This window comes from Corythoichthys intestinalis, chromosome 21 (assembly GCF_030265065.1).
Source record: "Corythoichthys intestinalis isolate RoL2023-P3 chromosome 21, ASM3026506v1, whole genome shotgun sequence".
NCBI lineage: Eukaryota > Metazoa > Chordata > Actinopteri > Syngnathiformes > Syngnathidae > Corythoichthys > Corythoichthys intestinalis.
Genome location: NC_080415.1, coordinates 37,010,263 through 37,023,775, shown reverse-complemented (window position 1 = coordinate 37,023,775; position 13,513 = coordinate 37,010,263). Strand labels below are relative to the sequence as shown.

The 13,513-nt window shown below is 38.4% G+C and overlaps 1 protein-coding gene across 1 annotated transcript in view; it reads left to right on the top strand.

Annotated features, from left to right (window-relative positions):
• Nucleotides 1–13,513, top strand: part of spag9b (sperm associated antigen 9b) — a 67,882-nt gene that overhangs the window by 3,284 nt on the left and 51,085 nt on the right. The window lies entirely within an intron of this gene.

The window sequence follows — 13,513 nt, the reverse complement described above, 5'->3', positions numbered from 1 at the left end:
GCTGCAGCTATCGAATATTTTAGTGGTCGATTAATCAATGGACTAGTTAGTTCGAATAATCGAGTAATCGGATAAGGAACATGAAAAATTAAAATACCTGAGCTGAGCCTCAAACAGTATAACATTTTTTTTTTTTAAATGAGGATCTATGTACAACAAAAGAACAGTTGGCTTACCTGGAAAGAGTCCGCTAGCTTAAATGCTATAAAATGCTAAATTTTTATTTTTACAAAGCTCTTAAAAAATGGTTCAGACACATATTCCCACAAAAAAACGGCCAAATATACTGACAAACTAAATTATGAATGCATTAAAAAACATTAGCTCAAACAAAAACTTAGCTTAAGTTGGTCTTAGCAGTGAGCGGTTGGATTCAGCCATGTGAAAAGAGGCAGACCAGAGGGCAGTGTATCCACCCTAATCAATAAAACTGCAAACACTTTCAGAATAAACCATTACAACGTCACTTTAATTAAACAACAACATTTAATTGGAATATTTTTTTTCTCATCGAATACTCGCATTAATTGATTAATCGTTGCAGCACTAACCCAATTCCAATCCTCAGAAAACGAGTTAATTTTCAGTGTGATTGTCATTTTGGATGAAGGAAATTGCTTTTCTGTCAAATTTTTGCAGTTAGCTCTGATTTTCATGGTTGGCTGCTCTCGAATGAATAAAACTCCCAATCCTGGATGCCAAAACAATACTGTTATTTTTAATTCCACATGCTTCTGCACACTCCTCTTAATCCTTTTCAGCCTTACGTTTTGGCATCCAACACACCAACGACATGAAGCATTTTTAACAACCGTTATGCTCTGCTGGCCAGAACTTAATCTGATTTAGTGTTTATTCCCCCAATCGTTGGTATTCAAGTCCAGCAAAATCAGTTTGCAATACAAGGAAAAAATGAATTGTAGTTAATACATGGAAATATACATCTTCTTCGACTATTAATGACTTTGTGTGTGTTGACACACCTTAATATTTTTGTATTTCTTGGCACTAGATCGCAAGTTAAGCTGTTGAGTGACAAGTGCGACAAGTCACAAAGGAGTGTTCTGATCATTAGTCTTGTTATAACATGCTCCCGAGCTCTGAGGTCAACCTTTGACCCCTGAGTGTCACCACATCATATTTAGTTCTTTGGGCATCAGTGTGAAATATCTTATGCCTGGGTGGCTGTGTGACTCATGTAATTGTCTAGCTGGATTTATTGTACATCATCACATATCAACTTAATGTAAATAAAAACAGTCGTTTTTTTCCAGCCTTTACATTCAACCACATGAGGCCTAGCGGACTCGCGCTTGTCACATTGATCGTAATTTTGCAATTGAATCCAGAATTAAGCACCACGGTAAGTAAACCACAACAAATCCATATGCTGCATTCATATGGTCTGAATAAAATCACCATCAAATGTGATGTGATCTTTGTCAAAATCACACAGATGAAAATACAGTGTCTACTTTAACTAAAACCACTTAAACATGTATAGGTTTTCATATTTTAATGAGGATAGCATACAAAAAATGATAGAAGGGGGGGAAATAAGTTAGTGAACCCTCTGCCTAAGGAGACTTAAAGAGCAATTGAAGCCAATCTTTACCAAACATTTTAAGTCGGGCGTGTGCCCATACACTGATGAGTGGTTTAAAGCTGCCCTGCCTACTATAAAACACACACGTGGTAAGAAATGTTTTGATGAGAAGCATTGTCTGATGTGCATCACGGCTCTGTCAAATGAGCTGTCTGAAGATCTGCGATCAAGGATTGTGGATTTGTATAAAGCTGGGAAAGGATACAAAACCATCTTTAAAAGTCTGGATGTTCATCAATCGACAGTCAGAGAAGTTGTCTACAAATGGAGTGAGTTTTGCAATGTTCTTTCCCAAGGAGTTGCCGTCCACCAAAGATGATGCCAAAAGTTCAGCGCAGAATACTCAGAGAGGTAAAAAAAGAACCCTAGAGTGTCTGCTAAAGACTTACAGAAATCACTGGTACAGTCCAATATCTCTGTGCACACATCAGCTACATGTAAAATTATGGCCAAGAATGGTGTTCATGGGAGGACTCCACGGAGGAAGCCACTGCTGTCTGAAAAACATTGTTGCTCGCTCATTTAATGTTCGCAAAAAGTACCTTGGACACTTCACAGAAGTTTTGGCAAAATATGTTGTGGACTGATGAAACCAAAGTTTAGTAACACACAACGTCTTGTGTGGAGGAAAAATGGAACAGCTCACCAACATCAACACCTCATCCCCACCGTGAAGGATGGTGTAGGAAGCATCATGAATTGGGGCTGTTTTGCTGTCTCAGGGCCTGGACAACTTGCAATCATTAAAGCAGTGCCTCTCAATTACTTTGTTACGCCCCCCACGAAGACGTAAACATTTCATGCCCCCCAACTCCCTGCCGCCACTGTAAATGGTATCGTTTGCCTATAAATTATTATTATAAGTACACCTCTGTATAACATTGTGTTCTTCTTAATATTAAGGAAAAAATGTAGCTCAACTAATAATAAAGTATCGAAAAGACTTAAAGTGCATCACTTTGCCTGAATAAAAAGAAAAAAAAGTCACATCCAATCTGTAAAAATACATTCACGGTACATTTTTTGGACACTTTTAATAGTGAAAAATAAAATTTGATAAAATCAATCAATAAATATTAATAAATTCAAATAATTTGACCGAAAAAAAGAAAAAATAATAGAATAAAAACAACACTGTCATTAGACAGTGGGACAGTTTTTTTATTTTCGCTATTTTGCACTGAGCAACTTGGTATGCCACCTGATATGATGCTAACAGTGCTCGCTGATTTACTGATGTAACACTGAAACAAAGCGGGACGATTGTTGGCAAAAAAAAATGTGATGGTTCAGTTGCTAATTTTTGCCCCCATCTGTCATTGTTTGCATACTATCCTCATTAAAATATGAAAACCTATTAACGTTTGGGTGGTTTTAGTTAAAGCAGACACTGTTTTTTCATCTGTGTGATTTTGACAAAGATCAGATCACATTTGGTGGTGATTGTATGTAGAAACGTGAGAAATTCCAAAGGGTTCAGATACTTTTTCATACCACTGTACACTTGTGACAGTCAAGTGTCGTGAAAACATTCAAATTTTGGTCTCCAAATAGCTTAGAAAATTTTCAAGTACTTGACATATTTTGGCTGAGTACTTAGAAAACATCTGATCAGCACACACACACATAGTACATTTCATTATCCATAGCAAGCAACGATTTGTCATCCATTAAAAAGCTTTTTAAAATTAGATACGCAGCTAAACATGCCGAACAAGTCCCTTCTGTATTGCCTTTTTATCATTTTGCTGGTCTGTAAACAACACAACTTGTTTGCAACAACAAAAAATGGTCAATGTTAATGTTGTGGCAGCTTTATGGGTTAAAAGGCTAATAAAAGCTCTTTACAGGAGGCAACCAATACTATAGCACATCAAAGTATGCCAATAAGGGCGCAAAACACAACTTAATATAATCTTCTCGTTAAGCGGGCTGGTGACATTCCAAGAAATAGTCTTGCTAATTTCATCAAACATACGCATTACTGAAGCCAAATCCCATTTGCCATTGCTCCAAGCCCAGAGGAATACCTCCAGCGAGAGCTTTATCTCAATAGTGAGGAGGAAAAGGCAAGGCAGGAAATTCTTAGGGAAAAACAAGGACTTCCCTCAATACTTTTGTCCAGTCAGGGGTGACTAGAGATGCAGGATGCAACCAATGGGATCATATTTAACACAATACCCGGTTAAGGTTTCTAATATGCTTGGTCCTCCTCATACAAGTAAATTATTGTTCTGTACAGGGCAAACAAGCACGTTTTGTACTGAAAGTGGCAGACAGTGGTTTCGGGGGCTACATATAGTGGTGTTGGATATATTTAGACAGCGGTTTTCTACCGCTCCCCCGGCACCTGTTTGATTGTCTGCTAGATCATGGAAACTTTTTCCAACTCTAGTGAAAAATAAAGAAACACACACAACAGAACAGCCAGTTTGAAGTCGGAGTGAGAACCTCTGGGTACCTCACGATATGATAGGATTTGTTAATAACGATGATTTTTCTCACAATATGGCGATACAACAATTGTCGAATTTAAAATAAGCTAGTGCCGCAACAATTAATCGATGAACTCGAGTAATTCGACGAGAAAAATGCTTGAAATCAAATTTTGCTGCTATGAGGATTCGTTTAACTCATTCACTTCCAGCCATTTTCACCGGAGCTGGGCTCTTCGCGCCTGGCCGTTTTTTGACTGATTTTGCAAGGCCCACAGAAAATTCTGTTGTATTGCTATATAAACATGGAACCCACCAAAACAAAGATTAGACTCTCTTGTTTCAGCAGAGAAAAAGTTAGTTCATATCTTTTTCCATTCTTTAGAAATCAGCATTAGAAAATAGCTTAGTTTGAGCAATTTTCCAATTTCTGATGAAAAAAACAGACATTTTTTGTAAAAGCATACATTTCAAACATAACTTTGACTTTAACAGCTCATTTTTGCTTTAGTTGCATCCCAAACATCTCAATAATGTTTTCCTTTTACAAAATAAGATAAACAACAAGACAAATAGAGCTTTTGATAGCAAAGTAACAATTTATTTACACATAACTAACTGAGGTGACGCTGTTGTGGCTGCGACAGCCGGGTAAATTTTTCCCTCATCGACGTATGTCTCATAATGATGGATTTTTTTGAGTCTCTGCGGGGTCTGCTCGGCGAGCAGCACGGACTCAACGACATTGTCCGCTGCACTGGTGGTCCCGGTTGTTCTGCTCGGTCGTCCACTGCCTGACATCCTTTCGCCGGCAGTCCGACCATGTGGCCCGGCCGTTCGTTGCTGTTGAATCGGGTTGCTGGTCTTAACAAATGCGCTACTGTTCTCCAGTGGCCGGTTTTATTGCTTTAAAATGGATTTTCAGCTTTGTGCTTTGGAGCTAAATTGAATCACGACCCAGAGATGTCTTTAAAAAAACAAAACAAAACAAAAAAAACATAAAAGACGTATAAATAAGTCTATCGGACACTGAAACAATGAAAAATAGCAATGATTTTTCTCACAATACGGCGATACAACAATTATCGAATATTAAAGAAGCTAGTGTTGCAATGATTAATCGATTAACTCGAGTAATTCGACTAGAAAAACGCTTCAAATCAAATTTTGCTGCTTTGAGGATTCAATCACTGAGTGATGTGGTACTGGTTTGTTTTGTAAGTGTTTGCATTTAGCTTTATTGATTTGGGTGGAAACACTGCCCTCTAGCAACAGTGAATATGACATAACTCGTCGAACATAGCAGAATCCAGCTGCTCCCTGTTAAGACCAACGTAAGGTATGTTTTTGTTTGAGCTAATATGTTTGTTTATGCATTCGTTATGTCGTTTAGAAGTATATCAGCTTTTTGTGGGAATATGTGTTATAGCGATTTTATAAGAGCATTTGTTAAAAAAAAAAAAAAAAAAAAACATAGCCTTTAAGCTAGCGGACATTTGCGATGCAAGTTGGCCACTTGTTCTTTTGTTGTACTTAGATCATCGTTTTTTTTTCATTTCTTTTTAAATGCATTAATTGCTCTCATGAAACAAAAGTGCAATTCTGCATAGTTTGAAGAAACACTCAGGAATTTGTATTCACATTTAACGGTCTGTTGAAAGTGTAATCTTAGCAAGCCAATATAAATATTAATTATTAACATAAACACTTATTTGTTTTACATATCCTAAAATTTATTCTGCAATGCATTAAATGTTTGTCACCCGATTACTCGATTATTCGAACTGATAGATTAATCGATTACCTAAATAATCGATAGCTGCAGCCCTAAAAGAAGCCAAGATAAGAATGAATCTGCTATGTAACGTAGCATAGCATAGCATACCATAACAAACCATAAACATAAACAAACAGTTTCTTTATACACTCATCGGCCACTTTATTAGGTACACCATGCTAGTAACGGGTTGGACCCCCTTTTGCCTTCAGAACTGCCTCAATTCTTCGTGGCATAGATTCAACAAGGTGCTGGAAGCATTCCTCAGAGAGTTTGGTCCATATTGACATGGTGGCATCACACAGTTGGTGCAGATTTGTCGGCTGCACATCCATGATGCGAATCTCCCGTTCCACCACATCCCAAAGATGCTCTATTGGATTGAGATCTGGTGACTGTGGAGGCCATTTGAGTACAGTGAACTCATTGTCATGTTCAAGAAACCGGTCTGAGATGATTCCAGCTTTATGATATGGCGCATTATCCTGATGAAAGTAGCCATCAGAAGTTGGGTACATTGTGGTCATAAAGGGAAGGACATGGTCAGCAACAATACTCAGGTAGGCTGTGGCGTTCCAACGATGCTCAATTGGTACCAAGTGGCCCAAAGAGTGCCAAGAAAATATTCCCCACACTACTACACCACCACCACCAGCAGCCTGAACCTTTGATACAAGGCAGGATGGATCCATGCTTTCATGTTGATGACACCAAATTCTGACCCTACCATCCGAATGTCGCAGCAGGAATCGAGACTCATCAGACCAGGCAACGTTTTCTCAATCTTCTATTGTCCAATTTCGATGAGCTTGTGCAAATTGTAGCCTCAGTTTCCTGTTCTTAGCTGAAAGGAGTGGCACCCGGGGTGGTCTTCTGCTGCTGTAGCCCATCTGCCTCAAAGTTCGACGTACTGTGCGTTCAGAGATGCTCTTCTGCCTACCTTGGTTGTAACGGGTGGTTATTTGAGTCACTGTTGCCTTTCTATCAGCTCGAACCAGTCTGGCCATTCTCCTGTTACCTCTGGCATCAACAAGGCATTTCCGCCCACAGTACTGCCACTCACTGGATATTTTTTCTTTTTCGGACCATTCTCTGTAAACCCTAGAGATGGTTGTGCGTGAAAATCCCAGTAGATCAGCAGTTTCTGAAATACTCAGACCAGCCCTTCTGGCACCAACAACCATGCCACGTTCAAAGTCACTCAAATCACCTTTCTTCCCCATGCTGATGCTCAGTTTGAACTGCAGGAGATTGTCTTAAACCATGTCTACATGCCTAAATGCACTGAGTTGCTGCCATGTGATTGGCTGATTAGAAATTAACTGTTAACGAGCAGTTGGACAGGTCTACCTAATAAAGTGGCCGGTGAGTGTAGATATTCAGTGATGAGTTGGCATGGCTTGCATAGGCAATTTTTGTGAAAAAACAGTCTTGAAATATATTTTTTGTAACGAGGTCTGCTCTGTTTTAAGGCCAAGACTTGAGTGGAACAATTCTTTATTCAGTGTGCTTCTAATCACATGTGCACACGGCTCATCACTTTGGTTTCTTTTAACCGTAATACCACAACAACAGGGAGCGCACAACTATGGCAACAGCAGTGTGAATATGGTCTTCCCAGAAGCTCTCTGCAGCAACCAAGAGATTTTGGAGCAATAGACAAAGTTCATTTCAGCCAGTCAATTGAGCATGATACAGTGGTGCCCTGTGTGTTTGCTTGCATTCATGCGCTTGTGCTGGAGCCACATGTGTTAGTGTATTGGAAGTTAGGGACAAAAGGAACATTATCTGTGCAATGTTAGCGAAGAGTGCATGACAGCAAGTGGGGAAATCCATTTTCTGGATGTGCAATCCTACGTTTTTTTGCCATATTACGAGTGACAGGCTGAGAATTCAGGTCAAGGAAATAAACATAATTGTTTGTGTAAATTTGTTCAAATGATTAGGGACGAGAATTCACAACATTTGTGTGTGAAATATGTATTCACCTTCTTGCTGTTGTAACTGTAATTTTTTGCAATTAAAAAAACAACTTATTATTAAGAGTTTATTGTTCCGAAATCAATGGACAATGTCAAGAATGTCAAATCGAAATGCATCAATTCTTTGCTGCTTATCTACTACAGTACAGCAGAAAAATACTGCAGCCATCCCTTGCTACTTCGTGCTACAGACTTGGCGCTCTCAGTCTGTTGCGGATTTTTTTTTTTCAATTAAAATTTTTTAAAGAAAAATACAAATGAGCCGTCCCGAGCTAATCACATACCGGTAGTCTCACTCTCCCTCCTGCTGCTGTTTGTTGGTCAGGCAGTGCACTGGAGTTGCTTATTACAGTTAACGATGATTGACAGACGTTTAATGTTTGATCTTGCCACAGATGCTTGGAAGCCGAAGTTTAAAAGTGCCACATGCGTCAATCATCTTTTAACTTGTTAAACAGTTGCTGTGGCAACTCATGGTGTGTAAGTGAACAGCTTGAGCGGATCTGAATGGACTCACTAAATGAAGCATTAATAAAGACAAGCATTTTTGTACTTTATTCTTGTTTAAAAATAATTCAGTAACAAGTTTTTGAAGTGCTTAAAAACCATTTATTAAAATATATATATAGAGACATATTTTTTTTTAATATACTTTGGGAAAAAATGAAAAAACATGTCTTGTATCTCTTTCCACTGCTAAATCTGAATAAATACATTGAACACAAACACAGAAAAGAGTATTTTTTTTGGGGGGGGGGGGGGGCTAATTCACGTTTTTTTCACTTATCGCGCCGGGTTCTGGTCCCCATTGACCGTGAAAAACGAGGGATCACTGTACAACTATTTAGGTGGAAACATATTTTTGTAGATTTGGTCACGTGACAGGCGACTCAACCGGCATGTTTGCTCGGCTTGATCGCGGCATGGGCTGACATACCCCCTCTCCCCCGGGAGGTCCTCGCTCCTTTGACACTACAAATACACACCTCCCTTTCTAGTCAAATTTGCTTGTTTTCAGTATAAATCTACTAGAAATAAGCTAAATTATCTGCCAGAGCTTCAAGTAAATTTTACACAGATTTCTTGAAATAAGAAAAATCGTTAGGCTTTCATCAAGCTGAAAATAGGCTTGACAGACCTATGCCTAGTTTTAAATGAACTTTTTCATATCGTCTGGTGAGATTACAAAAAGGACGATACCAACATCCGTCAAATTAGGCATGTGCCGGTATGAGATTTTGACGGTATGATAACCTTAAGCAAAAAATACAGCGGTTTTACGGTATCATGGTATTGCAATTATAGCTCTAAAAGGTGTTATTTTGAGATTTATGGGTTGAAAAAAATAAATTGAACAGGATTTCTTTATTTTTCACAACATATTTAAAAATAGGAACATCAAAATGAATATAATGTTGAAATAAAGGAATGAAATAGCAAAAAATGAATAACTGAAATATTTTAAATAAAATTGAAATACACTCCCTGACAAAAGTCTTGTCGCTTATCCATTTTGGAGTAACAATTGCTAATAACCTGACTTTTAATTATTCCCTTAGTTTTAGAAATGGCTCATATGAAAGCTAAGACCCTCCCAAATGATATTGAATGTACAAAAATATGTTTCATTGAAAAAAGATTTATCATTTAATGAAGACATAAAGGTCAAATTTTGGCAAGACAAAAGTTTTCTCGCTTACAGAAAGTAATGTGAAAATTGAACAAAAATTGTACTTCAAATACAAAAATATGTTACATAACATAAGAGAATTAAGTAGTGGTGCAGTGAGATCCAAATTTAAAATTTTGGATGACTTCCATGGGCTTGAAGGACTGCATCCATGCAGTTCGGCAAGGATTCATACAATTCATTGATAAAGTCATCAGGAACATCAAAGAAAGCAGTCTTGCATGCCTCCCAGAGTTCATCAACATTCTTGGGTTTCGTCTTCCATGCTTCCTCTTACATCCTGTTCATGTCTGGTGACTGGGCTGGCCAGTCCTGGAGGGTCTTGATCTTCTTTGCCTTGAGGAACTTTGAGGTAGAGATTGAAGTATGCGATGGAGCACCATCCTGCTGCAGAATTTGTCCCTTTTTATGGTTAGGAATGTAAGAGGCAGCTAAGATTTGTTGATATTTCAGACTATTTATATTGCCTTCAACCCTACGGATCCCTCGCACACCCCCATACTGGATGTAACCCCACACCATGATTTTGCCACCACCAAACTTCACTGTTTTGTGGCAAAAGGTGGATTTTTCAGATGAATCTCCCATTGAATTACACCACAGTTGCCGCAAATATTGCATGGATCAGAGATGCACTCAGAAAACTAAAACCTTGAAACCGGTAACCGGCACATGCTTATGCCAAATTTCCAAAATCGGCCCGATATGTCAGCCGACCGATATGTCGGCCTATATGTAATACCGAGACAAATTTAACCTTCATGATTAAGAACAGAATTCCACATATTTTGTGTGATTTTGCTGTATTCTAATGACACTCAAGTGTGTACTGTTGTCACTCAGACCCCCAAAGCAAGTAACTTCTCATTTGATCGGTGGTGCGAGAAAAAAGTTGCAGGCTTCTTGAAGGATGTCTTTTTTGGATATCATGCTAACCCTGGGCAACAATGTGATAGTTTCATAAATAGAGGCTTTTTTGTGGTGGGGCGCTCTGCTGATCCTCATCTGTTTGCAGATGACATCAGCCCCTGGGTCAGAGCTTATTATGAATTGGAGCTCACATCACAAGGTTGCATGTTTACAAGCAACATGCTTGGAAAAAGACTCGGCAGTCATATGAATTTAGCCAAGTGTCCATCTAGTGTACCTTTCAACATTCCATACTTACAGTAGTCCTTACTTGAAAACTATTAGAAATGAAATGTTTCACCTTTTGTGTTGTACATGTACAAAATTCCTATCATATGAGGAGGGTAAATGTTTTCTTTACCCTCAATAGTCCAATCAACATATTTTGGTCTACGGTCCACCCTTCACTGTGTGCCACTTTAGTTGTTCGTATTTTATTGTAAAGAACAGTTTTAAGGTCTTAATTCTGAACCCGCACAGTTACCATAGACATTAAACCAAAAACAAGGCCTAAATTGTTTAGTGGTGTTTCTGGCGTCATTCATCGATGACACGGATAATTTAAAAACAGGTGCTGTGTGTCTATATTTTCTTACTCTCAAGCACACTTTCTCATATCGAGTTGTGGTTTACCCATCTATTTTCCACAGTGGTTCTGTAATATGACTGTGAAAGACCTAACCATGCTGTTTAATTGATTACACAGAACTAAACTAACAGTAGCCTTAATGATCCATTTATATAGTAATGTACTGGGGGCAATGCAGCTGCAACAAAATGCTGTACATAAATACAACTTGGACATAAGACAATATCACATAATGTTAAAATACTGTATTTTCGTCACTATAAGGTGCACCTTAAAGACTTCCATTTTCTCAAAAGTGCGCCTTATAATCCGATGTGCCTTAGATATGGATCAATAGTGCCCTTTTGTGCAGCTCCATCTAGCTAATGCATAACGTGAGTGCTACTACTATTATAACTGCACCTTATAATGCAGTGGACCCTATACAGTGGTACCTACAATGGCTTGGACATACGATCCTTTCGTCATCCGATGTAAAATTTGACTCGTCATTTGCCTCGACATATGACGACATACTGCAAACACGATGATTTATGACAGCATTGCATTTTCATTGTTTTCCCGCAAGACGGACGCATGGCGGAGTGAAGGTAGTGAAAAAAGGCAAAAGATGATGCTAATCGTTAAATTAAGAAGGTAATGATAGAAAAATATAAGCGTAGTGTGCGTGTGAGTGAACTTGCTCGACAAAATGGCTGGTTTCTGACCTCCTTTTGCCAGTCTCTATAAGTTAAAGTGGCAATAAAAATGCTTTTTTATTTCCAATTTATTATTATTATTGTAACATTGGTAAGGAAGTTGCCAACTTCGTCAGGTTTTTAATCATTTATTTCAAAACTTGTGTAACACAACACGGCAACTGTCTGTCGTAGCCAGAGGTGGGTAGAGTAGCCAAAAATTTTATTCAAGTAATAGTAGCGTTACTTCAAAAATAATAATAGTCAATTAAGAGTAAAAGTAGTCATCCAAAAAATGTACCCAAGTAGAAGTAAAAAAAGTATCCAGTGAAAAGAATTCTCAAGTAATGAGTAACATTTTGAGTAACTGCTTATTTTTGTTTGATTTTTTTGTTGTTGTTGTTTTTAAACAATGTTTTTTTTTTCTCAGCACAAACTTATCTATATGAACTGTTGTTACAATGATACTGTACAATAACCCATTACATAACGACATTAAGCCAAACGGGGGGAAAAAAATCATTAAATTAAAGAGAGAGAAAAAAACAGTAATGAAGCATTATTCGTCCAAAGAACATGAGCGCCCTGCCCTCTAGTGGAGAAAACAGTTCGTGTTTTGAGTTGTGAATACTGCAGTTCCTTAATTACTATTATGAAATTAAAAGTATCATATCTCCCGTTTTCCGTGGTCAATCGGTGCCAAATAAAAACTGGGAGAGAGTTTTAAATCCCCGATTTCGATTCATGTCGAGGGCGGCGCTCTATGACGAATACTTCATTTGTTACGGTGCTTTGAATGTGCTTGATTGAACAAGCTTGCATGATCATAGAACAACAACCTTGCGTCTGATTGGTGTAATGGAGTCATTGGTGTGACGTCTCATTGGTGAAATCCGTAACGCTACTCTTAGCATCGCTGGCTAAAAAAATAATTAATATGTAGAAGTAAGAGGAAAAATGTAATGACTCTTGTGCAGCCCAAAGTAGCGTAAGAGTAGGATTTTTTCTTCACAAATCTACGCTCAGGAAAAGCATGTAAAACGCAACCCCAACATTAGAACCCCATTCGTTACGTTATTTTTATTATGATTACAATTTGTATTTATAATTTATTTGTGTTGCTCTGTGTAATTGCTATTTGTAATCGTACCAGCAGTATTTATTAAGAATTTAGCAATGGTTGTTGGGCTGTGGAACAAATTCATCAAATTATATATTTATGGAAAATCCCGCTCGACATATGATGTGGGAAAATATTACATTATGCTTTTGTGATGTAGGATTGCTTCTGTGACATAGATTGTAACAACTTCTATTGTTTTTCACCTTGTTCCAATAGTTAGGAGACGCGCTTGAGAATCTCACGAGATAACTTGATTTGTACCCATAATATTTACCATTTGTTGGCATCTGTTGCAGCACAGCTCATTTGTCCCATGTGAAAAGCCGTTTTTCATGGGGGCTGAACCAAAAGTAGCTTAAATGTTTGTGATTGGACGGGGCCGCGCCGCTCGGGGGCTGAAGTTGGCCTCTCCGCCTCCGAGGGGTGCGTCCTTACAAAACCGGACATTTCCGGGCGACCCGTGAGGTCCGCCAGCGGGTCACGTACGGATCGCCTGGCTTCGTCCCTTTGCCGCTTTACTGGAGTGTTGTTGGCTACCCACTCGTTTGTCTTGGTAAGCGATTTTCATTGCTAAGGGACAACTAGTTGTGCTGTAACGTAACGCGGGGATTCTGAGATTGACAAACTCAAATCTAGCATCACGTTACCATTTGTTTGCTTGTTTTTGATATCTGTTTGCTTGCTCTTGTGGGATTGTAATCAATAAATCTCATTTATTCTGCATT